The sequence below is a fragment of the Xenopus laevis genome, chromosome 4S (assembly GCF_017654675.1).
Source record: "Xenopus laevis strain J_2021 chromosome 4S, Xenopus_laevis_v10.1, whole genome shotgun sequence".
Taxonomy (NCBI): Eukaryota; Metazoa; Chordata; class Amphibia; order Anura; family Pipidae; genus Xenopus; species Xenopus laevis.
This window is the reverse complement of record NC_054378.1, coordinates 68219261-68243528: the sequence shown is the minus strand read 5'-3', so window position 1 is coordinate 68243528 and position 24268 is coordinate 68219261.

Here is a 24268-nt window from a genome sequence, read left to right as displayed (position 1 = left end):
GACATCACTTATATTAATTATTTGCTATAAATAGCAATTTTATCTTAGTCCTTAATTTGGATTTCTTTTATTTAGTAAAGCATTGCATTTGTTCAAGAACATTCTGTGCACTTTTTCAAGTAATAATAGACTGATTTCTGATTTGCAAGCTCAACAATAGGATGTACCGTATCCATTAATAGAACTCACAATCACTTGTTCTTAAATAGGTGCCATCCTGTTTACAGGAGAGAAAAGTAGACATTTCAGGAAAAGGTTTGAGTGGTTTTATAAAGTAAGACCTTTCCAATATGATATTTCCAAAATAAATGATTCCTAGATAAAATCTGACAAGTTCTCACAATTTTTCTCTCCAGGGAAAGGAAGAGAAGAGTCAGGGAGTATCTCTCTCTGACGTACAGGATGCTGTAGTATAGCCATACTTGATAACTTTAACTTGAACTTCTGTGACTTTGCCCTTGTGATTTATGAAATGGAATGACTGACCTCTGCTAATTCATTTGTTTTCATATCAACACCTTCAAATCCAGGGTGGATTTCCTAACTTACAAAGTGTCAGGTCAGTTTTCCAATACAATACAATGTTTATTTAAAAAAAACAAAAAAAAAAAACATGAGTAAAGTGAATCATTTTTCTGTAAAAAGAAACAGGTTAGCAACCATGCAAACATTTTCCTAACCCACATTTATTTTAAATATGATGATATTTATACAAGGTAATCAATGCAAACATAGCGTTTCCCCTCCATAATTATGAGGTATTTGAATAATATAATCCTAAAACCCATAAGTCTTCAACCCTCTTACTAAATTCTCCATTTCCTTGCTTATCTATAAACTTCAAATTAACATAGAAACTAACACCACTACTATTTCTGCTCAGCCTTTCTTTTTTGCAATCATCAAGTCAACCCTCATATTCCTTCTGTACAAAAGAATGGGTATGTATGCGAAGAAGAGGATTACTTGTGGATACTAAACTTGGCCCTAATAAACAATGCCAGTCAGCTGCAATAACAAACAAGGTTGTGAGCTGTACTAAAAGGGAAATAAATTCACAGAAGGAGAGGGACATTCTTCAACTGTATAAAGAACTGGCTGAAAAAAAAAATCCAAAGAAGGGCTACTGAGCTGGTAATGTGTATGGAAAATCTCAGTTATGAGGAAAGGTTGGTCAAGCTGGGAATGTTTACACTGGAGAAGAAGCCCATTAGGGGGCTATCTATGGTTACTATGTACAGTATAAATACAGTATATAAGTGGACCATACAATGAACTCTCCAATGCTTTATTACCAGTAGATCCTTCCAGCAGAAGCGACGCACCCAATGAGATTTGAAGAAAGGAGATCCATCTTAATATTTACAGTGAGAGTTGTGAAGTTGTGGAATTCTCTCCCTAAAGTGGTTGTACTTGCAGATACATTAGATAGTTTTAAGTAAAAGTTGGGTGGCTTTTTAACGAGAGAAAAACATACAGGTCTACTGAAATAAGCTCTTAGCACCCAGCTGCCATCTTGGGATCAGGAAGGAATTATTACCCCTTCTGAGTGTAACTGAAAATAGGCTTGGGCGAATTTGACCCATTTAGTTTTGGCAAAAATTCGCTGGTGGCGAAAGGTAGTTGACACCCATGAAAGTTTTTAAAAATTTTTTTTTTTGACGCGCATCTTTTTTTGACGCGCAACACCATACAAGTCTATGGGCGCCATTTCCGCGGCAAAACAAGCCCAAAAAAATCACCCATCCCTGAGGCTTCAGATTTTTTTCTAGGTTTCATTTAGATCTAAAGGTTACATTTATTATGTTACAGCAACAATAAAAATTTAGGGATGCATTAAATCCACATGCCTGCCCAACCCAAATTTGAATCATGTAATTTTTGGTCCCACAAACAATAAAAAAAAGTTAAATATTTTTTACTGCACACACAGTTCTCTTTCACCCCCCTTACTGCCTTTATTTGCACATGCAAATTAGGAGTTGGATTGGGTTTGGGATTAGTCTGAATCTTTTGTAAAGGATTTGGGATTTATTCAAATCCTAAAACAGTGAATTTATTACAATAATTTAAAAATTACATAAATATAGTGACCAATACAGGAGGTAAACGAAGCACTGATAATTAGAGCTTACATTAGTAGGTATATATTAAACAATGTTGAAATATAATTTTTATTATTAAACCAAATTTATTATTTAATTTTAAGTTTTGTTAAAATTTAAAGTTATATTTCTTAGCAATTACGGAGAGAAATGTTGAATGTATGTTGAGTAACAGTGAAAGTGTGGGGTTTATCTGTACAGAATCCATCAATTGCATAATCACAGAGTACAATGTAAGAAACAGGGTGTCCATATTTGCGTGATTGCAACTGTGATTGGAGTAAACCCCTTTGTCCCTGTATAATAAACGGTGAGGGAGAAACGATGGCATTAAGGGGCACATTTACTATTGGTCGAATATTGAGAGTTAATTAACCCTCGATATTCGACCATCAAAGTCGAAGGATTTTAATCCATCGATCAAAAAAAGCAAGAAAAGCCTATGGGGACCTTCCCCATAGGCTAACATTGGTGCTCGGTAGGTTTTAGGTGGTGAAGTAGGTGGTTGAAGTTTTTTTTAAAGAGACAGTACTTCGACTATCGAATGGTCAATAGTCGAATGATTTTTAGTTCGAATCGTTCGATTCAAAGTCAAAGTCGTAGTCGAAGGTTGAAGTAGCCAATTCGATGGTCGAAGTAGCCAAAAAAATACTTCGAAATTCTAAGTATTTTTTATTCTAATCCTTCACTCGAGCTAAGTAAATGTGCCCCCAATTCTTAATGCAGAAAAAAGGGAATATATAAATTCAATGCACCCTTTAGCATCAAAGGCCATTGCATGGTCACTCCATAGGACCTGTACCATGGTTACAGTCCCAGAGGCAGAATTTAATCAATTAAGATGTCTCACTTTCTACCACATGGTAAACAAAGCTTAAATCTCCCTTGGGTACATATTCTGAAATAGTAATGTTTGATCTTTGACTGCAAGTCAGTCATAATACAACGTTTTTCTGCAGCTGAAATGATCACCATTTAACCGTTCAACATTTGAATTTCTGGATGATCGGGCAATTATCACACTTTAAACTAAAGACCTATAAACTCCACATCTGCATCCACACTGCTGATTAGTAAATAATTCTGATTTATAAAATTATCATCAGAGTTATTTTTTATCTGTTACAGATGTAGCCTCTACCATGTAGAGTGAATACCAGGTATGGTCTTGATGACTATCACTGCAGCCTGCCTTTCCTTCCTTACTTCTTATCTCTCATCTGCTTCCCTTTATCTAATTTAATTTAAGTGAGTGAGATTGAACAGCTTTTAATGATAGAAGAAGAATTTTATCTTGGGGAGAATTCAGTAGAAAATGTGAAGATGCTGAACAAAAGAACAGAGTTTGCGGTGGCCTTTGCATGGGCCATTGAGCTCTGGGAGACATGTACTGCAGGTTGGAGCGATTAAAATAAAAGTTGAGTATGGCATTAATTACGAGTTTAGCTGTGCAGAATGAAAGAGATGGTTTAAGTTTAGCAATGTTATGAAGTAAAGTATGTGGATGGAGTTGGTGACTGTGGAGGCTGTGTGTTATCTCCAAGTTATAGCAACTTTAGTCTTTTTATTATTGATATAGATTCTTGTAATTGTGACTAGGGGAGATTGCAATAATTACCCTCCTAAAACAAACCCGCCCACATTGTACACCAAACAGACCGACACAATTAAAAAAACTTGAGTGGAAGGGCCGCAGCTTAATTTATCAACACTACAGAAAACACATTTGGCCAACTTTGATATCAATACACTTTACACAGACTTCATCAGCTATATGAACATGGTTGCATAACATTTAGCTGCTGAAGGCTGCGTTACATTTATTAAAACTTAAAATAACGGAACCTTAAATGAATATTAACCATTTGAACAACCCATTACCAAGACTGTGACTGTGCATCTGCCTCCTAATTCTATGCCTCCTGTGCCACTGTGGCCACTGGCCTCCAAAGCCTTGCCCCAGGCCTGATTCTCCAGAAAACACATTTACCTTAATCTATTTACCCACTTTTTTGCTCCCCACTAGAGGGACCCTACCATGCCCAAAGCCACAGCAATTATACTTTGAACCCTGTGCCTAACCTCCCATTTCTCTACCCCTAGGGTGGTTGGGCAAGCCGTTATCACTCACACAGCTGTCCATGAGGCAATACTCTTCTACCTTCTGCTTCACCTGTATAACTTGCACTTCATCTTGACACCTACTTCTCCCCAAAAACTACAGTTTAAAACTACAGCTGAACCACCATCCTTTTCTTATTATATATTCATCCCCCTGTCATGGCCCCTGCAGCTCTACCTGTAATGTATCTGGTTGCAGTACACTTTTATATCTACCATAGGAATGTAATTTAAAATACATCTGAAAATAAACAAACATATTCATCAAATGTATTCTGATAACATTTGTTATAGCATTTCAATATACTTAGGATTTTAAGGCTTTAGAAAGCTAAGCCCAGGTTCTGAAGTAAATAATTAAAATTTATATATTCCCTGGGGCAAGATAGTTTTGATCCCACGAACACTTACAATTGTTTTATTGGGAGCTGAATCAAAAAATCTGGTTATTTCTAAAGTATGTTTGGGTCAGGAGTCATGACATCCCATCAATATCATAAAAAACAGAACCTTGTATATTGCAAGCAACAATTTGTTAAACTATGTTAGGATTTAGGAAAACAAATTGCTTTCTTGAAATTATTGTTTTCAAGATTCCGATGACATCTCATTTTAAATAATCCAATTTTTATAAATTTTATTAAAAAGCAAATTAAAAGTCAAAGGTTGCTTTACATGAGTCCTTAATTTCCTGTTCCAGTGGCAATCAGTGTCTATAAAGAACAATAGAGCAACACTCATCCACTTTTTGTTTCCAGAATGACAAGCAAAATAAAGCAAAATAATTTCTTTTGTCCATTTTATCAGGAAAAAGCCTACAAAAATTTTAATTAAGAAACGTAGCCCCCCCACCACTTCTAAGTGGACCAATAGAGGCACAGGTATAACAAGTCAATCAATAGTATATTATGAGCACCTTTAAATTTCTTACTTAGCTTCTTTATTAAGGTTTTAAATTCACTCATAAAGCAAAACTGACACCCAAAACATATTTTCTTTAAATCTGTTTTCCTTTTTTATTAGTAGCTGGTTATAAATAGCTTGTGTAAAGAACTTTGGTCAGGATACATTGATTACCAGTATCATCCACTGTACTTCAGTTCGACAGGGCAGCCATACTTGTTCTTCAGTATTCAGTTGCTGCCTCAAAAAAACAAAACAAGGTACTGTAAATAAACATTTATGGTTAAAAAACTTACAGTTGCCAGAAAATTGTACTTATATCCCGATTCTAATCTCTTTCCCAATTTTAATCCAATTGCTATTTCATAACTTTGTAAATTGGGACTTATTGGGGCTAGATATGTTCTACAGTTCACCAATGCTAACCCTCACATTTCACTTCTACTATGGCTTTATCGGGGGCATAAGTGGTGGACATCACCATTTGAATGGATTAAAGAATGTAGCATCAATGGTCTTCCTGTTTGTGTCGTGCAGAATTGTTGTGAAATCAGAAATCCGTCATTATGTACCTCCAGTATCAAACTACAATCACGTTACAAGAATGAAATAATCATATCCAAATATTGAGCATATGCGAAAACCTGGCTTCTTGCCAAGCCCATGTACCTTTTTATAGGCTTGTAATTATTTAGGACATTACGTCTTGTGAAGTACTGTACAAACACAGTTGCAAAATAATGCCTTTCATTAATGATACTTGTGTCTAAAACCACTCCTTGCACTTAGTTGCACTCGGCACTGCTGGCCCTGTCCCCCAGCTCTTGTGAATCACACACAGTGTTTCTGTTAATGCAGGGGGGCTTCAAGGGTGGCCATCACCCCAGAGTTCCAACAGTGGCATGTGTAAAAACAGTAGATGAAGCATATTTACTTCTGAAAAATAGGGGAACAAACATCAAGGACCAGAAATGATGTCAGCCCAAAACCAAAGATTTTCAGCGCACTTGTGTCCAATTTACACTTTAGCTTTAGTCTCCATCCAGTTTCATCAACATCTGCAAACTAATTTGTTTTTCCTGCAGGCCAAATGTACTATGTCATTTGGGAACTGTGTTCTCTATCCTCTGCCACTTATTACTGAGAACTTCGTTCTCCATTATTATATATTTCTTTTATAGCAATTCATACTGGCTAAGAAGTTGAACATTTATAATTATCCATAAAATCCACAGTTATTACAGTAATAATCTTCATTTGTTTCCAAATCTTATTGATGATGTGTGCAAATATGCTCTTGAATTTGGGTAAAGCAAATACCTTGTGCTCAGCTCATGATAACATGTGGTAGTCAGCCAGTGAGGGAAAGCTATAGAGTAGAGCTGGAGTGCTATAGATATCCAGAAAGAGTTTTATTCATTTTTTTTTCTGCCCAATACTTCCAGGCAACAACCCATCTTGTGCCTCATAAATAACTCTCTATAAGGGGTCGAATGGAATAAATCCCATCAACTTTGGGAGGGAGGGGGATATCACCTATTCTAGGCAATCTTCCAATTATTTATTTTAACCTGCTGAATCCATTGAATCTGTACCATTAGTCATTAATTGATTCTATTCACTTTATGTTTTGTAAGATATAATGCAGAGCTACACATAATCTGATTTCCATCATTGCTTATATTAAAAGCAGACTGTCTATATTATTTTAGTGAATCCTGTAAAACCTATTTTAGACATAAAATGTTGAGTTTCTTATAAGAAACACTCTTGGCCTCCTTTTTGCCTCTTTGTTTGCCCATATTGAACACCTGGATTACACTGTGGATTCTTTATAATCAGGTTGAGCATCTACAGCATTTTGCAGGAGGTTTTTATCTAAAATGTGATTCAATTTACCACAAAGGAAATACTATTTAGCTGTCATTGGTTCTTAAAGAATCAGGGGGTTATTTATCAAAATCGGAATATTTCTGATACATTCCGAACAAATTATCACAGATTTTTTTTCCCCTTATTTAACAATACATTTTCCCGAAAATTTCCTGTGCAGGAAAAAACTCTATTGATGCCCGAAATTTTTTTTTGGATTATTGCCTGAAAACCACAAAATATTCAGATTATTGCACGAAACCCAGCACAGATCAGGATATCTTTGGGACTTCTCCCATTGACTTCTACATGAACTCACTCGGTCCGAGTTGGAGTACTTTTTTAATCAGACTTTTAACACCCTCGAGGTTTAATAAATTCCAAAGAATTCAAGTTTTTTCATAAAAAATTATTCCGATTTTATAGTAAAATTCTTTTTTGAGTTTTTGGCATTCGGGCTTCAATAAATAACCCCAATATTTAAACTGCGATTCAGTACTTACAGTTATCAGTACTACATCTCTCTAAAGAACTTGTTTTGGTTTTGGGGGATTTTTTTATTCAATCATAATAATGTATATACAGTACAAACTGACTGGGTAAATAATGCCTCAATAATGCAGGTAAACTTTAAAATGTGTAGTGCTTCTTGTGTTTCAAAAACATTCTAAACATTCTAAACATTCAAAATCAATAACAAAGTGGAATTATTCCGCAAATGTTACAATCAAGTGTGTAGTCTCTTTTCTTTGAAATCATTTCTATTTTAGATTTTCTGTATTTTGACTCTTTCATGTAAGCAGTGTGTCAAAAGGTTTTACTTCAGTAGATGCTCAAACAGACTAAGCTTTTGAGCTTTTTGTATTTCAGTCTCAAAATGTATACAAGTTCCAGATGTTTCCTATCATTCGTTCTTTGGTGAAATAAACATAAAATGCTATAACCTTCACCTGTCAACTTACATATTACCTGCTGCTAAACTGCAACCAAATAAATAGCGTATGTTTGCACATGTAGTCTTTTAACTGCCTAGCAGGTCAAGGTTTACCTTTAAACATAACTTAAAATGAAAGATTAGAAAACTATCACTTGGTTACAATACCACGGGTGACAATTTATGTGTGTACACTTTTATTTATAAACCCCTGCTTGTGCATACAGCACTGTACAATAGAACAATATATTAATGGAACAAATAGGTCAAATGATAAAATTATATATACATTTGTATATATATATATATATATATATATATATATATATATATATATATATAAATTCTGTGGAGTTTTGTTTATCATTGGCTAAGCTTTCAAAGTAGCAACTTCCTTTTAATATATGATGTCTTGTGGAAACAGTAGTATTTCAGCAGTGACATAAAGTTTATTGGATTAACAGAAAATATGCAATATGCATCATAACAAAATTAGACAGGTGCATACATTTGGGCACCCCAACAGAGAAATTACATCAATACTTAGTTGAGCCTCCTTTTGCAAATGTAACAGCCTCTAGATGCCTGCTATAGCCTTTGATGAGTGTCTGGATTCTGGATGGTGGTATTTTTGACCATTTGTTCATACAAAATCTCTCCAGTTCAGCTAAATTTAATGGCTGCTGAGCATGGACAGTCTGCTTCTAATCATCCCATAGATTTTCAATGATATTCAAGTCGGGGGACTGTGATGGGCATTCCAGAATATTGTAATTCTCCCTCTGCATAAATGCCTTTGTAGATTTGAAGTGTGTTTAGGGTCATTGTCTTGTTGGAATATCCAATCCCTGCGTAACTTTGTGACTGATGCTTGAACATTAACAAGGGCCCCAGTGCCTGAACTTGCCACACAGCCCCACAGCATGATGGAACCTCCACCAAATATGACAGTAAGTACTGGGGGTTTTTCTTTGAATGTGGTGTTCTTCTTCCACCATGCAAAGCGATTTTTGTATGACCAAATAACTCCATTTCTGTCTCATCAGTCCAAAGCACTTTGTTCCAAAATGACTGTGGCTTGTCTAAATTAACTTTTGCATACAACAAACGACTCTGTTTGTGGCGTGAGTGCAGAAAGGGCTTCTTTCTCATCAAATACAGACTAGAAGTAATTCACACCTGCACTGTTACCATTATCAATTACCAGTTAGGAAGAGGAGCAACTAGGTAATAAAACTACTGTATCAAAGGAAAAAAAAATATTCTTCATGACTTCCTTTTTCATACAGATGGGAAACGTTCAGACACAAATATTTATCAGAGGATGAACTTTCACCCATTGATAAATACTCTTTTAAAATTAAAAATAAATGGAATGGTGGAATTTCACTTTAGAGGACTATGGTGACCTGTAACTCCACTCTTTGATACATATACCCCATTGTCTTTGTTCTCTTGCATGTGTTATTTGGTGGCGAGTCTATAAAAGGAGAAAGGGCAGAAATGTTAAAACAGTATGTTTTGGGGTTCTATGCCAGCCCAAAGCAACCACAGCCCTTTTGCAGTGAACATCTGTGCCTTCAAAGATGCCCCAGTAGCTCCCCATCTTCTTTTCTGCTGATTCACTGCACATGCTCTGTGCTGCTGTCACTTACTGAGCTTAGGGACCCACTCACAATATACAGTACACATAGATTAGAAATGTTACAATATAACTGATAATTCAGATTATAGGTACATGGCAGCTCAGAAACCAGCACAACATGTAGCATCATCTTATATGACAGACAAACCTTATTTTCTTTATAATCATTTGCGACAACCCCTAAGCTCCTCAACAGCTGCTCAGAGCCATCTGAGCATGTGCGTATTGCAGACACTACTTACAAGATATAAGATGGGAAACTCCAGTGACAACTTTGAGGGCCTGGAATATTACTTCTATGGAGATGCTAAACCTCTAAGTTGGTTCAGTAATTTTCAGTATATAAATATGACATTTCTAGCCATAGTCAATTTTAAGGTTTAGTTCTGTTTTAAGTTAAGTCTCCTACCATAGTCATCAGTAGTGATACTGTATAATGCTGGCTCTTAAACCTTAAAGGCTTTACCAATGGTGGATGCTTTGCATACATGTGTAAAGTAGCACGTGTTCCTTAAAACATGACATTTTTTTCATCAATTTCTATTATATGAAAATCAACACAGCGTAATTGGTAAAAGGTCAATGTTCCTCACCCCTACTCACAAATTATCTCCTGTTCCACCAGACACAAAGCAGGAGGGAATGTGGAATTGACGCCATTGGACATTATTTTTATTAACCTCTACTTTAATATCAATGTAGCAGTGAAAGAGAATTTCTGATATTCTTTGCTTAACAGAGAGGTAGTATGTTTTTTTTTAAAAAATGTGTCCACTTCTGTACTGAAGGAAAGAAGTAAAGAACAATTGGCACAGAAGTGTAATTTGTGGTTGAAACTGTGTTTGTCCTGAAACAGAGGAATGGTAAATAGTGATGGGTGAATTTATTTAGGCAGGCGCTAATTTGCGGCGAATTCCCGTGATTCATGAAACCGCTGCGAAAATAGTTTTTTTGGACACCGGCGCATTTTCGCCAGAGAATTTGTGTGGGCGTCCAAATAACGGACGCCGGCATCAAAAACCAGATGCCGGCGCGTTTCGGGGAATTCGCAAATTTTTCGGCGAAGCAAAACGCCCCAAATTTGACCATCACTAATGGTACGTATTCAGCACCTCATCATCATCAACAGTTGCTATGATTTATATCCAAATAAATAAGTCTTATTGATCAATTTCCCAAACAGAATTTGGAAAAAGTGCTTATTCACAGGTTAATAAACATTTTAAAGGGATTAAAATAGCAACCTTTTGACACATATACAGTAATAGAAAGTCTGTACTAGTGAGTTATCAGTAAAAAATGTTTTGTTAAAAAATACAGTATATTACTCCATTTTTGCATGAGCAACTTTTTGCCGCCCCTGGAAACCTAGCTAGTGCTGCTGCCTGAGGCGAGTTTTTCAACTCACCTCATTGTCGGAGCGCCCCTGAGCGCAGAACATGTCAGCACTAAGTAAACGTAGGATGATAATCTTGTATCTATTAGATTTCCTTTATTCTTGAGCATCAATGTGAACAGTACATCATACATCATACTTTAAACTGAGTTTACAAAGAACAATGGTCAGGCAATCTGGTAATTTTGAAACCAGCCTAACACAGCCCATCTGTCAGGACTGAAAACCAGGTTTCGCTCTGCTGTAGGTGGGAGGTCGATGCAGAAGGGAAAAGGCTGTGTGTCAGGATCTACCAACAGTGTGTGGTTGGCAGGTAGGAGCCGAAATGCATGGTAACATGGCGACACCATGTTTGGTGTTAGAATAACCAGGAAATGGAAGTGTGCTCAGAATGAAGTTTAATGGTAAACTATAAACAATTGGTGCTGGTGAAACGGAAGACAAATAATAAGAAGTAAAATAAGAACTATAACAAACCAAAGGTTGGGGCAGGCTGATGCAAGTCCGTGTACACAGGCAAGAGTTCATAGGCGGGCGGCAGGCGATACAAGTCCTAGGAACAGGCAAGAGATCAGTGGCAGGCGGCAAACAATGCAAGTCCGTGAAACAGGCGAAGGGTCAAACCAGGAGATCAGATCAAGGATGTAGCAGGTACAAGGAATAAACAGGTCAGAGGAACAAGCAGGACAAGTCAGGAATCAGGGACTGGGTAATTTCAGGAACACTGGCACAAGGCGACTAGAACACAGAAATAAATCAATGATCCAGCAATGGCTGGCAGAAAGGTAATGGCTTATATAGAGCCTTGATGATAAGATCACCAACACCTGGCTTCAATGAGATTAGGGGTGGAGACATGGAATAGCAGTAATCTACACTGACAGTTCGAGGTGTGAGCTCCAACTGCCTCCAGTGGCTCAGCATGAGAATGCACTGTCCAGTCAACCTGCAGACCAGGGATTCAATCCCCAATAGTCCTGACATTACCCCCCCTTCAAGTATCACCCTCCGGGTGATACTAAAGTCAAAAAATTTTTTAACAGGGAGAAAACCGCCAAGATCAGGAGTCAGGGTAGAGAAGCTGCCAGGGACAGGAACCAACACTGAAGTACTACCTGGAGCCACATCTGGAACCGGAGGACCACCAGGATCAGGAGTGCCACTAAACTCAAGAGCCCATGCAGGCAAGTCACCAGGGTTGAGGGCCAGAACTGAAGAGTTGCCAAGGACAGAGGTTGAAGAGCTGCCAGTGTCAGAAACCAGATCGGAGGAGTCTAGAGTCAAAACGGAAACATTGCTATAGTTTTGAGTCAATACAGGAACCTCGGCTGAGTCAGAAGCCAGGACAGGAACCTTGGCTGGGTCAGAAACCAAATCGGTGGAGTTTCCAGGGTCAGAAACCGGATCAGAGGAGTCGCCAGGGTCAGGAAGTCAGATTAGAGGAGTCGCCAGGGTCAGGAAGTCAGATTAGAGGAGTCGCCAGGGTCGGAAGTCAGATCAGAGGAGTCAGCCAAGGCACCCATTACAGGTGGCGGACCAGCAGAGGCACCCATTACAGGTGGCGGACCAGCAGAGGCACCCATTACAGGTGGCGGACCAGCAGAGGCACCCATTACAGGTGGCGGACCAGCAGAGGCACCCATTACAGGTGGCGGACCAGCAGAGGCACCCATTACAGGTGGCGGACCAGCAGAGGCACCCATTACAGATGATGGCTTGCCCAGGACAACAGAAAGACCATCATGAACAGCAACAAGACTGGTAGACTCTGGAGCACCAGAACTATCAGATCTCGTAGTAGGTACGACAGGTCTAGAAATGGATTTGTCCTTGGGCCCAGAGGCCACAGGTCCTCACAGACTGAAGCCGGCAAGGCTGCTGGCTCGGAGGCTGGAAGCGGTAAGGCTGCTGGCTCAGAGGCTGGAAGCGGCAAGGCTGCTGGAAGCGGCAAGGCTGCTGGCTCGGAGGCTGGAAGCTGAAGTACTGGCACAGGAGCTGCAAACGGAACCACTGGCACTGGAGCTGCAGACGGGACCACTGGCACAGGAGCTGCAGACGGGACCACTGGCACAGGAGCTGCAGACGGGACCACTGGCACAGGAGCTGCAGACGGGACCACTGGCACAGGAGCTGCAGACGGGACCACTGGCACAGGAGCTGCAGACGGGACCACTGGCACAGGAGCTGCAGACGGGACCACTGGCACAGGAGCTGCAGACGGGACCACTGGCACAGGAGCTGCAGACGGGACCACTGGCACAGGAGCTGCAGACGGGACCACTGGCACAGGAGCTGCAGACGGGACCACTGGCACAGGAGCTGCAGACGGGACCACTGGCACAGGAGCTGCAGACGGGACCACTGGCACAGGAGCTGCAGACGGGACCACTGGCACAGGAGCTGCAGACGGGACCACTGGCACAGGAACCAGGAGTGGCTGGGAAGTCGGCATAGAAGCAGGAGACTGGACCGCTGGTACTGGAGCCTGAGACTGGACTGCGGGCACACAGGCTGGAACAGGCTGGACGAGAGCAGGTAGAGGCCCAATTCGTGGGAAAGCTGGGGAAGGACCAAGCCGCCGGAGGACCGGAACCAGAAAAATCTGTTGAATATCAGCTGGCCCTGGAGCAGGAACTGAAGGTTGAACAGTGGGCCTAGGGGCAGGAGGCACAGGTATTGATGGTAACTAGGTGATTGAACAGCCCTTGAACTTAGTAGTAAATGCAGTTTGTATTTCATCCCCATCTGAGTCCAGATCTTCCCATTCTTCATCAGAAATATTTTCTAAATTGCCTCCATCAGAGAAAACATCAGAACAGGAGGATTGCAAAGTAATTTCAGATGTAGAAAAAGTTGGAAATGAAGAAGTTGAGGAGGCAATTGTAGTAGATTTGAAAATATCAGGCGATACTGGCCAGAGATCCCCTGTAGAATATGCCTTTAACAAAGTGAAAAACAGAATGGGATCCTGCAGAAAAAAAGCCTCTTCATCTATGCAAGACTCAGCCCACTCTAAGACTTTACCTCCCAAAAGAAATAATATAATTAGCCTGCTTTTCATGCACTCAGGTGCTTGCTTGAAAAAAGAGACAGTCGCAAACCTTTTACATACAAGAAGAAATTCATCAAACGTGTCCTTTTCCCCTTCATACTTTTTCACTGAGGCAAGCCACTTGGCAGAGAGTTGTAGTTCAGCAGTATCTGAAACAGCACAGCAGTTACCATCAGGCTCCTTGTAATTAGGCTGGATCATTCTGTCAGGATCTACCAACAGTTTGTGGTTGGCAGGTAGGAGCCGAAATGCATGGTAACATGGCGACACCATGTTTGGTGTTAGAATAACCAGGAAATGGAAGTGTGCTCAGAATGAAGTTTAATGGTAAACTATAAACAATTGGTGCTGGTGAAACGGAAGACAAATAATAAGAAGTAAAATGAGAACTATAACAAACCAAAGGTTGGGGCAGGCTGATGCAAGTCCGTGTACTCAGGCAAGAGTTCATAGGCGGGCGGCAGGCGATACAAGTCCTAGGAACAGGCAAGAGATCAGTGGCAGGCGGCAAACAATGCAAGTCCGTGAAACAGGCGAAGGGTCAAACCAGGAGATCAGATCAAGGATGTAGCAGGTACAAGGAATAAACAGGTCAGAGGAACAAGCAGGACAAGTCAGGAATCAGGGACTGGGTAATTTCAGGAACACTGGCACAAGGCGACTAGAACACAGAAATAAATCAATGATCCAGCAATGGCTGGCAGAAAGGTAATGGCTTATATAGAGCCTTGATGATAAAATCACCGACACCTGGCTTCAATGAGATTAGGGGTGGAGACATGGAATAGCAGTAATCTACACTGACAGTTCGAGGTGTGAGCTCCAACTGCCTCCAGTGGCTCAGCATGAGAATGCACTGTCCAGTCAACCTGCAGACCAGGGATTCAATCCCCAATAGTCCTGACACTGTGATACCACATTCCCACTCCATGCTATTCTATCTGCTGGGTCATGACCCAAATTCAAACAGTTGTACAATTTGTCCATTCAAATTCCGTATAGTTGCCCATGTGTGGCCAACTGGAAGCACACTTCTTAGCCTTTGCAGTAGCTTCTCCTGCTTACTCCCTTTTCAATAGAAATAGGTCTCATTAGGCAATGATTATTTATTGCATTCCGACAGGTTACATTTTATAAACGTACACAAGGGTTAAGAATACAAATTAGATGATGTTATTTGCCATGACAATGGAATCTGAGCAGCTGTGAAGTGATTAGACCTGGTTATGTAATTGTATCCTTTGGGGTACAACTCTTGTCAGTTTTTCATTTAACTTAAGATAACATTTCGTTGTTTTTGAAACGTATCTTGGATTATTTTCTTTCGATCCCCTATATTTTAATCCTAATTGTGAAACATGAAACGGAGTGGTGGGAGCACAATGTTTACTTCAAGAAACCTGCAGAGCAACTCGCCAGACTGCCTGTCATGAGTTCCTTGCAGGAAAAACATACTTTTAATAATTCCAGCATATACATGCAACACATAGGCAAGTACAGTAACATAACATATGTTTGCTTTTCCATATAATCTAATTGAATGGGGTTTCTAGCTTTGGTTGTAAGCATTTATTTTTAAAGTCTTTGGAAGTTCCATTCTCGGGGTAATGACCTGTAATAAGATTTGGACATGCTGAGTAATCTCATTAATTTCATGTTGCAATGGAAGCATTCCCAACAAGGCTAGAGCTTATCACTTATACACTGATTCTCAGCCTGTGGAGTGCACCTGCACTATACAGTATACTTGAGCAGAAAGCTATTCCAACTAATCTGGTAATGGTATGCCTTCTGATCACAAAATATCAGTTGTTAACTGTTAAGCTCTATTTTTTCAGATTTTTAGGGCTACTGTTATACAGGTATGGGATCTGTTTCCTGAAACCCATTATCCAGAAGGCTCTGAATTGCAGAAAGGCCGTCTCCCATAGACCTAAATAATCCACATTTTTAAAGATTATTTCCCTTTTCTCATAAAATAGTGCCTTGTACATGACCCAAACTAAGATAGAATTAATCCTTATTGGAGGCAAAACCAGCCTATTGGGTTTGTATAATGTTTACATGATTTTCTAGTAGACTTAAGGTATGAAGATGCAAATTACGGAAAGATCCTTTATCCATAAAAGCCTAGGTCCTAAGCATTCTGGATAACAGGTCCCAAGCATTCTGGATAACAGGTCCCATATCTGCAGTTTATTTAAATAGGAAAAGAAAGTCTGCATAGTTGATATATCATTTGTCCTACTCACCAATACTAATCACTAAACTAGTGTTGCAAGTCCAAGAGCGCTAAGGGGTGTAGAGGCACCTCCATCACGTGTCCTAGGGTAAGCTGTGTTTGCTCCTCACAGCATATTGATGAGTTCAGCATCAGGCAGTATAGACAGGGCTTGATGCAGGCTGTGTCGTCTACATGTGTCCCCAATGCCCACCCCTCACCAATACAGCATGACAAATACACTATATACTTTGACTAATGATCCTAGATGAATGAAAACTTTCACAGATTTAGGGATGGTTGTTATTCCAAGTTACCAACACATGGAAGGAAGGTAAGAATCATAAGTTAAATGTCCCCACTACCAGTATCACTCATTAGACCAACTCCAATGCACATACAAACACTAGCAATTTGCCACTAATAATTTGCCACTAATAATGAACATTTATTATATAAATGTAAACATACCATTCTTCTTGTAGTAGAGCTAGCACTAGGCAAAACCCAAATAATAAAAAAAATTAATAAAACGAATATAGCTTATTTCCACTTAAATCACTGTGTAAAGAATGGCAATCTATCTTTTAATATGTAGCTACCTTAACTTCCCAAATAGCCCTCCAAACACATTGCAAAACTGTGTCTGTAAATTCCTCATTTACAGAAGTTGCTAAAGAATTCCTGCTGGCAAATAGACCAGTTAGTTTAAATGTCTAAATACTATTCCCACACCTTAAGGCCATTTTTCAGCTCTTTCATAAATCTAATATGACACTATTATGGGTTCAGGTCTACTGGCACAGCTGTGTTGCAAACTCTGTTAATATACATTTTGACTATAAACTTCAAGCAGATCAGTAAATATACAGCCTTATAAATATACAGCCTTAAAAGAACATCTTTTCCCCAATACAAAATGCATCTTTGGTTCCTTTAACTTCTGCAAAATCAATGACCACCTTATAAAGGGAATCTGCTTTTACTCTATTCTTTGCATCATTTAGGGGATTATTTACTAAAATCTGAAAGTTTCTCATTTTCTTAAAACCACTTCAACCAAACTGCCATGCACTTTTTTTACCATGTATTGTATATCAATAAATTTACTTGAAAAAATTTGCTGTGGGAAAAGACTCAATTACAACGTGAAAAAAATCCGAATTGTGCAATTTTTTTGGATTTGACGCCAGGAAACTCCAATTTTTTCAGGTTGGATGTCTGAAAACCACAAATTATTTGGATTATCGTACGAAACCCAGGGCAGATCATGATATCTTCCAATTGTAAACGGGACATGTGCCATTGACCTCTACATGACCGTGTCAGGTTGGAGATAGAGTACTTTTTTATTCTGACTTTTAGCAGCCACGGGGTTTAATAAATCACAGAGTTTAGTAAATAACCCCCTTAATGAACTGTCAATTATGAGAGATTAATTTATTAAAAGATACAGTCAGTTACTCATGACTGGAATTCTAGTCAGGCAATTCCAGTGGCAACAGTGTAAGTTCACTGGCTAGTCCAGAGGTAGTAGTGGCTGCACTCATCAAGACTTCCCATGTTCAACACTTCACACTTCCACTTCTGTGACAAACTTGTATATAATCATATCACTTAATTGAAGAAACCATACTATCACATTGCACAGGATTTGGCCCATGTGTGTCATCCCAAGAAAGAAGACTGCTAATTCTTGTGCATTTATCACAGAGCTTTAAGGGTAAGGTCACACTGGGAGATTCGGGGAGATTCAACCGCCCGGCAACTAATCGCCTCTTCTTTGGGGCGACTAATCTCCCCAAACTGTTTCCCCCTGTCTTCCGCCTGCTAGAATGAAAATGTCTCATGAGGAAACTTTGGTCATTTCGGAAAACGAAGCGCCGCGAGTGCCATGCCGCAAGCAATTTTTCATTCTAGCAGGCTGAAGACAAGGGGAAGCTGTTCTGGAGATTAGTCGCCCCAAAGTAGAGACGATTAGTCGCTGGGTGACTAAATCTCCCGAATCTCCCAGTGTGACCTTACCCTAATACTGTAGAAGATCAGAATCACAATATCCATGCCAACAACTTCTATTTGATTCAATCAGTGTTTCTAGATAGCAGCTTTCCCCAATCAATTTATAATCCTTGCACAATTAATTACCACCAAAACTTTTGTTATAAATTGCAAGTTTTCAGAATATTTCAGTTGGTCAAACATTAGTTAATTTTTTTTAACAAAATAACCAATGACTTATTAATACAATGCCACCACAATACAAAACAGGCTGGTATTTTTATTAACCCTGCTTCCAAGTGCTGTCTCCCTTGGGAGTTGCTGGAACTTGTTAGAAAATCACAACAGCAGTCCTACCATCAGACTATGCAAAGGTCATAAGGATCACTTAACCCATTCTGATGCAGTAAAATGTAAATGTAACATCTAGCAATCAAAAATATTCTTCCTCTACATTGCAGTTTTACACAACATATTATAATATAGAAGTATTATGCAATACTATAAACAATGACAGTGTCTTTTGAGCTAACAATCAAGTTGTGCCGTGTATTGCACAGTGTGGAGTTAACTTGCCAGGACAACAGGTAGCTGACATGAACAATCATTTTCAAATATTTTTTTGAAATATATGTTCACATGGAGATTAAAAGAGTATATAGCCCATATTGCTTTCATGTGAAAACAACAGCAATAGCATTTGAAGTTAATATACTGTAAAATTCCTCCCTAAATTTTTTTAATGATTACATTTCCTTGTGATTACACATTTAACATACGTTCTTACAAATATTGTTTAAAGGGTTTAACTTAATATTTAATACATTCCACATGCTGTAGGTCAATGTCGGTGCCACTTTGAGTATTGAGAGCCCGTCAGAAGGCAGATATTATTTATTCTTATATACTTTTTTACAGATTTATAATGAATTGCTGACATTCATGGTAATAATTTATGCTTCTTACAGGTGTCACCATTTTGTGTTAAACCTCAAATATAACTGAATGACCTACTCTATACTTATAGCAGTGCAGAGAAAACATAGGGTTTGTTATATGGAAAGAAACACATTCCTTGTGTGCATTTGTAGTCCTTAATAAAACTACTGAAAACCATAGGGGAACAAGACTGCAAAGTTGCCCATTAAACTGTCTACACTTTCCTGTTAAAAGAAGGTCTCTCATGGGCATTAGTAAACTGACCCTTATGGGTCAAGATCCAGGAAGGAAGACGTTTCTAAGGTAACCACAAGACCTTCTACCAAAGCAATAAAGGAAAATACTAAAGCAGTGAAACTGACAAAAAGCAGTTCAATGAATGACACATGCACAAAATGTATACACACTAAAGCTATTACTATGCTAAGAATTACTTATTTTGATATACTGTATCTTGTACATACTTTATATTTTACCTTATAATATGCATTTTTTCTATGTACCATGGCATAATTATAATAATGTAAAAACATGCAGGGTCGGACTGTGCTGGCGGGAATTGGAGAACAGGAGGGGGCCCTTGAGTGATTCCAGGAGGGACCTTCGTTTGCAGTCTTGGTGGGCCACTCTGACCCTGAAAACATGATATATGTTTTTGTTGCTACTTCATTTTGTTTAGAATATCTAAGTCACAGAATGTATAGATCCTTTTCTTGAATGATTATATATGTTGGGTGTAACAAATATATGCCCATCACCTTGTTTGGACATGTTTCAGCACCTGCAGTATAGCATTTACACTTCTGTAAGTTGTTAATATAAACTAAACTGCTCACTTGAATTTCTGCTTGAAGCAGAGCAGTAATTTATTGATAATATAGTTTTAAATATATTTACTAAGGCTGGCTATAAACTTAACCCAAAAAGGCATTGTGTAGCACGTTCTGCAATTTTTTTGGCATTCATTACTTAATTTACATTTGTCTGATGTCTGAGAAGATGGAAGAGAACCTCTACCCATTTCCCCATATACCTTTTTTCTACTTAGGTGTAGTGGATGTGGGCACATACAACAAGGAAGGTTATATGGTCTACACAGACTTGAAGTCCCACTATAGAAAGCATAGAGAATTCCAGATCCCATTATCTCAAAGTGCAATAAGTTAAGGGAGCAGTTGCATTAAAATGTCAGCCTAATGGATGTTGGGAAATGTTTCACCAGAGTATTATGGTTTACTTTCAATCTGTGGGATCATGTACATTTGTATAAAAATTAATACTTTGATATTTGTTCAGAGAGTCTTTATGCCCCTTTTCTACATAACCCCAACTGAATGAGATAATGTCAAAAAGTAGAGGGGATATATTTTTTCCCAATTCTCTTCCAGTTACAAGCCAGCCATGGGATCTTTACAAAATTCTGCAAAATCACTGGTATCTGTAAGGTAAATCACTATAGCTAAAACAATGGTTTTGATTAAGCACCTGTTTTAGTAGCTTTTGCACAGCTATTGTACAAATATCATTACTTATAATGTGAAGAGACATCAAAGATTTGATATTTGGTATTTTTGATACCTTCTTATCTCTATCAAAGTGTTCCTCATACAGATGAAGATTTTTCTGTGATATAGAAATTTTTTCAAATGTTTTGCAATTGTATCCATGCCTAAATCAAGTCTATAACTCACTAGTTATCTCATCAAGTCTATAATCCACTAGTGAAAAACAGCATTATCTTATGGAAGTATTCTATAAATAGATTTACTAGAGAATTCTCAATTTGGTAAGTAAATTAATTCAACAGAAGCCTATGGAACACTGTATACGAAACAGTTTTATTTTAATGATATTTCTCAGTAACAAAGTCAACCGTCATTCTTGCAACCTAGTGCACAGGCTCAAAATGTCACAGATTTGAGGGGCTCATTAACATGATAAGTGGAGCTCTTCTGAAATGTAGCAAAACTTCCCCCAGACACTAATTCTGGAATCTAGTATTACATATACAAAATGCTATGTGCATATCCTTTCTACTGCATTCATGATTCATAAAATAAAAATCAGGAACTGTTTATAACTCAATGGAATTGCTAAAATGAAAGTAGCACTCATTGTCCCATGGGAGATAAAGACTGCACTGTCTTTTTTGTATGATCGGTACTAATTAGTTATATCCTTTAACTACTGCAATGTGCTACTTGCTGATTCATCAACCTATTTAACCACATGGTTTTGTTACATTGAGCCACTTTTATCCCCTCATTAATGTATTCACACTTGTCCATTGACCAAAAAAAAATCTGTTTTTGAAGAATGAATGGATGGTGGATGGTTGACTCAGTGATGACCCATGTTAGATGAAGAAATTTAAATTGCTGCCACTTAAACAGCTTTGAGGCTACACTCACCAAACTTCATTCACGTAGTCATGGGGCCAACCTAAACTAAAAGGGGATATTGGTTGGATGTCCGAAAGTGGGAGGAGCCATCAACAGCATTAACTTTGAAAGGGGAAATTTAAATCGCTGCCACTTTTACAGCTTTGAGGCTTCACTCACCAAACTTGAATCACATAGTCATAGGGTCAACCCGAATGAAAAGGCGATATTGGTTGGACTCCAAAAAGTGGGAGGAGCCAACAACAGCGCTAACTTTGAATTGAGAAATTTAAACTGCTGCCATTCTCACATGTTTGATGCCAGTGTCCCCAAACTTTTCGCAGTTGGTCACTGGGGGGACTACGGTTTAAAGTCACAAAAAGTGGGCGAGCCAACAAGAGCCAATTAGAGTTCACATGTTTTATCAAATCAACATGAAGTTTTTTCTCAAACTTCTCTTTCAAGTTATTTTCTGTTATTTATAAAGCCCCAACATATTTACTCAGAGCTTCCCAAAGGATATTAATTATTAAAATCAGTCCCTTCCCCAGAGGATTTTATAATCTAAGGTCAAATATATCGGAACTGAAACAATTTATTTTATCATTTATTTATAATATTGATTCATAATATAAAAGATAGGTAAATAACAGTAAACAAATGGAGTATATTTGTTGTTATGCCATTTCTATTCCTGCCATGAAGTTAAAATGTCTACCAGAACTGTTTTTTATAAATGATGTATGGTTATAGGACATATTTTATCTGGAATGCTCAGAACATGTAGTTTTCCAGATAAGGCATCTTTTGTATCATCATGCCTTAGGTCTGCTAAAAATAATTTTTTTAAATAAACCCAATAGGATTGTTTTTGTCACCAATATGGATTCATGCAGCTAGTTACTATCAAGTACAAGGTATGGTTTAATTATTATAGAGAAAAGGGAACATATTATTGAAAATTAGAATTGTTTGCTCATGAAGAGTCTATGGGAGATGACATTCAAATAATTCAGAGCTTTCTGGATAATGGGTTTCCGGGTGACAGATCCTATACCTGTATAAGGAACCTCCTGCACAATCACCTACTGTTAATCAGTAACCTAACTTATTGTTTCCAGTTCCGGGCGCAGGATTCACACCAGGGCACCTCCATTCGGGCACCTCCATTCAGGAGCGCGTGGAGCAGGCCCTGGTGCTATAGGAATTTCACTTCTAAATTACATTTTGATGTTAAAAAAAACACACATGTATAAGGTTTAACCTTTTAAAGCTTCAGTTATACCATGTGAAATTGTCTACTGCAGTCAGCTGCAGTTAATATTGATCTACAATGTAGTTGCTGGGGGTCAGTGACTTTGGCAAACCATTAATGAGATTTATTATGAGGCTATAATCATTTATTCCTCATTTTCCTCTCCAATTCTTTAAAATGTTTTCTAGTAGTTTTACTTTTTATTCATAAAAAATACTTCTTCTTAATTTTTTTTCTCTTTCTCTAAATATCTATCCATCTATATAAAGGGTCCTGCAAAGCATGGCAGTTTGTGAAAAAACCAAAAACATGTAATGCTTCATAATATCACCACTTGTCAAGCAAAAGAGGACAGCTACTTTACACACACCACATAAACTCTCAAACAGTGTGCCCTGATTGTCTGGTTGAACTGGTAAATGCAAAGGTGCTTCTGGTAAATAGTGGCCAGGCAGTGTACAAGTATTTTCAGGTCCAAAGACCTGTGATGTACAAAAATGCTATATATATATATATATATATATATATATATATATATATATATATATATATATATATATATATATATAGATACAGTATATATGCACAGTATATACACAGGTTGCCAGCCCTATATATACAATATATTTAAAGCAGAAAAGCTAAACGAAAATGGGAAAAAAAATGAATTGCAGATTGCAGACAGTAATGAGCACATTTACTATGGGTCGAATATCGAGGGTTAATTAACCCTCGATATTCGACCATAGAGGTTAAATCCTTCTACTTCGAATATCGAAGTTGAAGGATTTACCGCATTGGATATTAATCCATCGATCGAACGATTTTCCTTCGATCAGAAATTACTTAGAAAGCCTATGGGGAAGGTCCCCATAGGCTTACATTGGTGCTCGGTAGGTTTTAGGTGGCGGAGTAGGTGGCCAAAGTTTTTTTTAAAGAGACAGTACTGCGACTATCGAATGGTCGAATAGTCGACCGATTTTTACTTCGAATCGTTCGATTCGAAGGTCAAAGTTGCCAATTCGATGGTTGAAGTAGCCAAAAAAATACATTGAAATTCGAAGTATTTTTCATTCTAATCCTTCACTCGAGCTAAGTAAATGTGCCCCGTATTGTAGAATAATAATCAGCATTATAATGAATATTTTAAAATGTTTTGTAGCCCCATATGTATGTCCCATATATAGGTACGGAAGCAGTGCTCACATGTCTTTTTTAGACATCTTAGACTAAAGTGTTGATTTAACTGTAGGTATTTGTGCATTTTTGTATCTTAGTAGTTCATTTGGTATGTCTGTGTTTTCAATGTATTTTCTGAGCTTTACAGAAACTGCATAACTGTCTGTGTTGTGAAAGCTTGTGTGTTTCTTCCTTATCAATCAGCTCGGCTGTCAGTGTAGCATTAATGCGTTGACGTGATAGAATTTCTCATATCTAACAGCATCT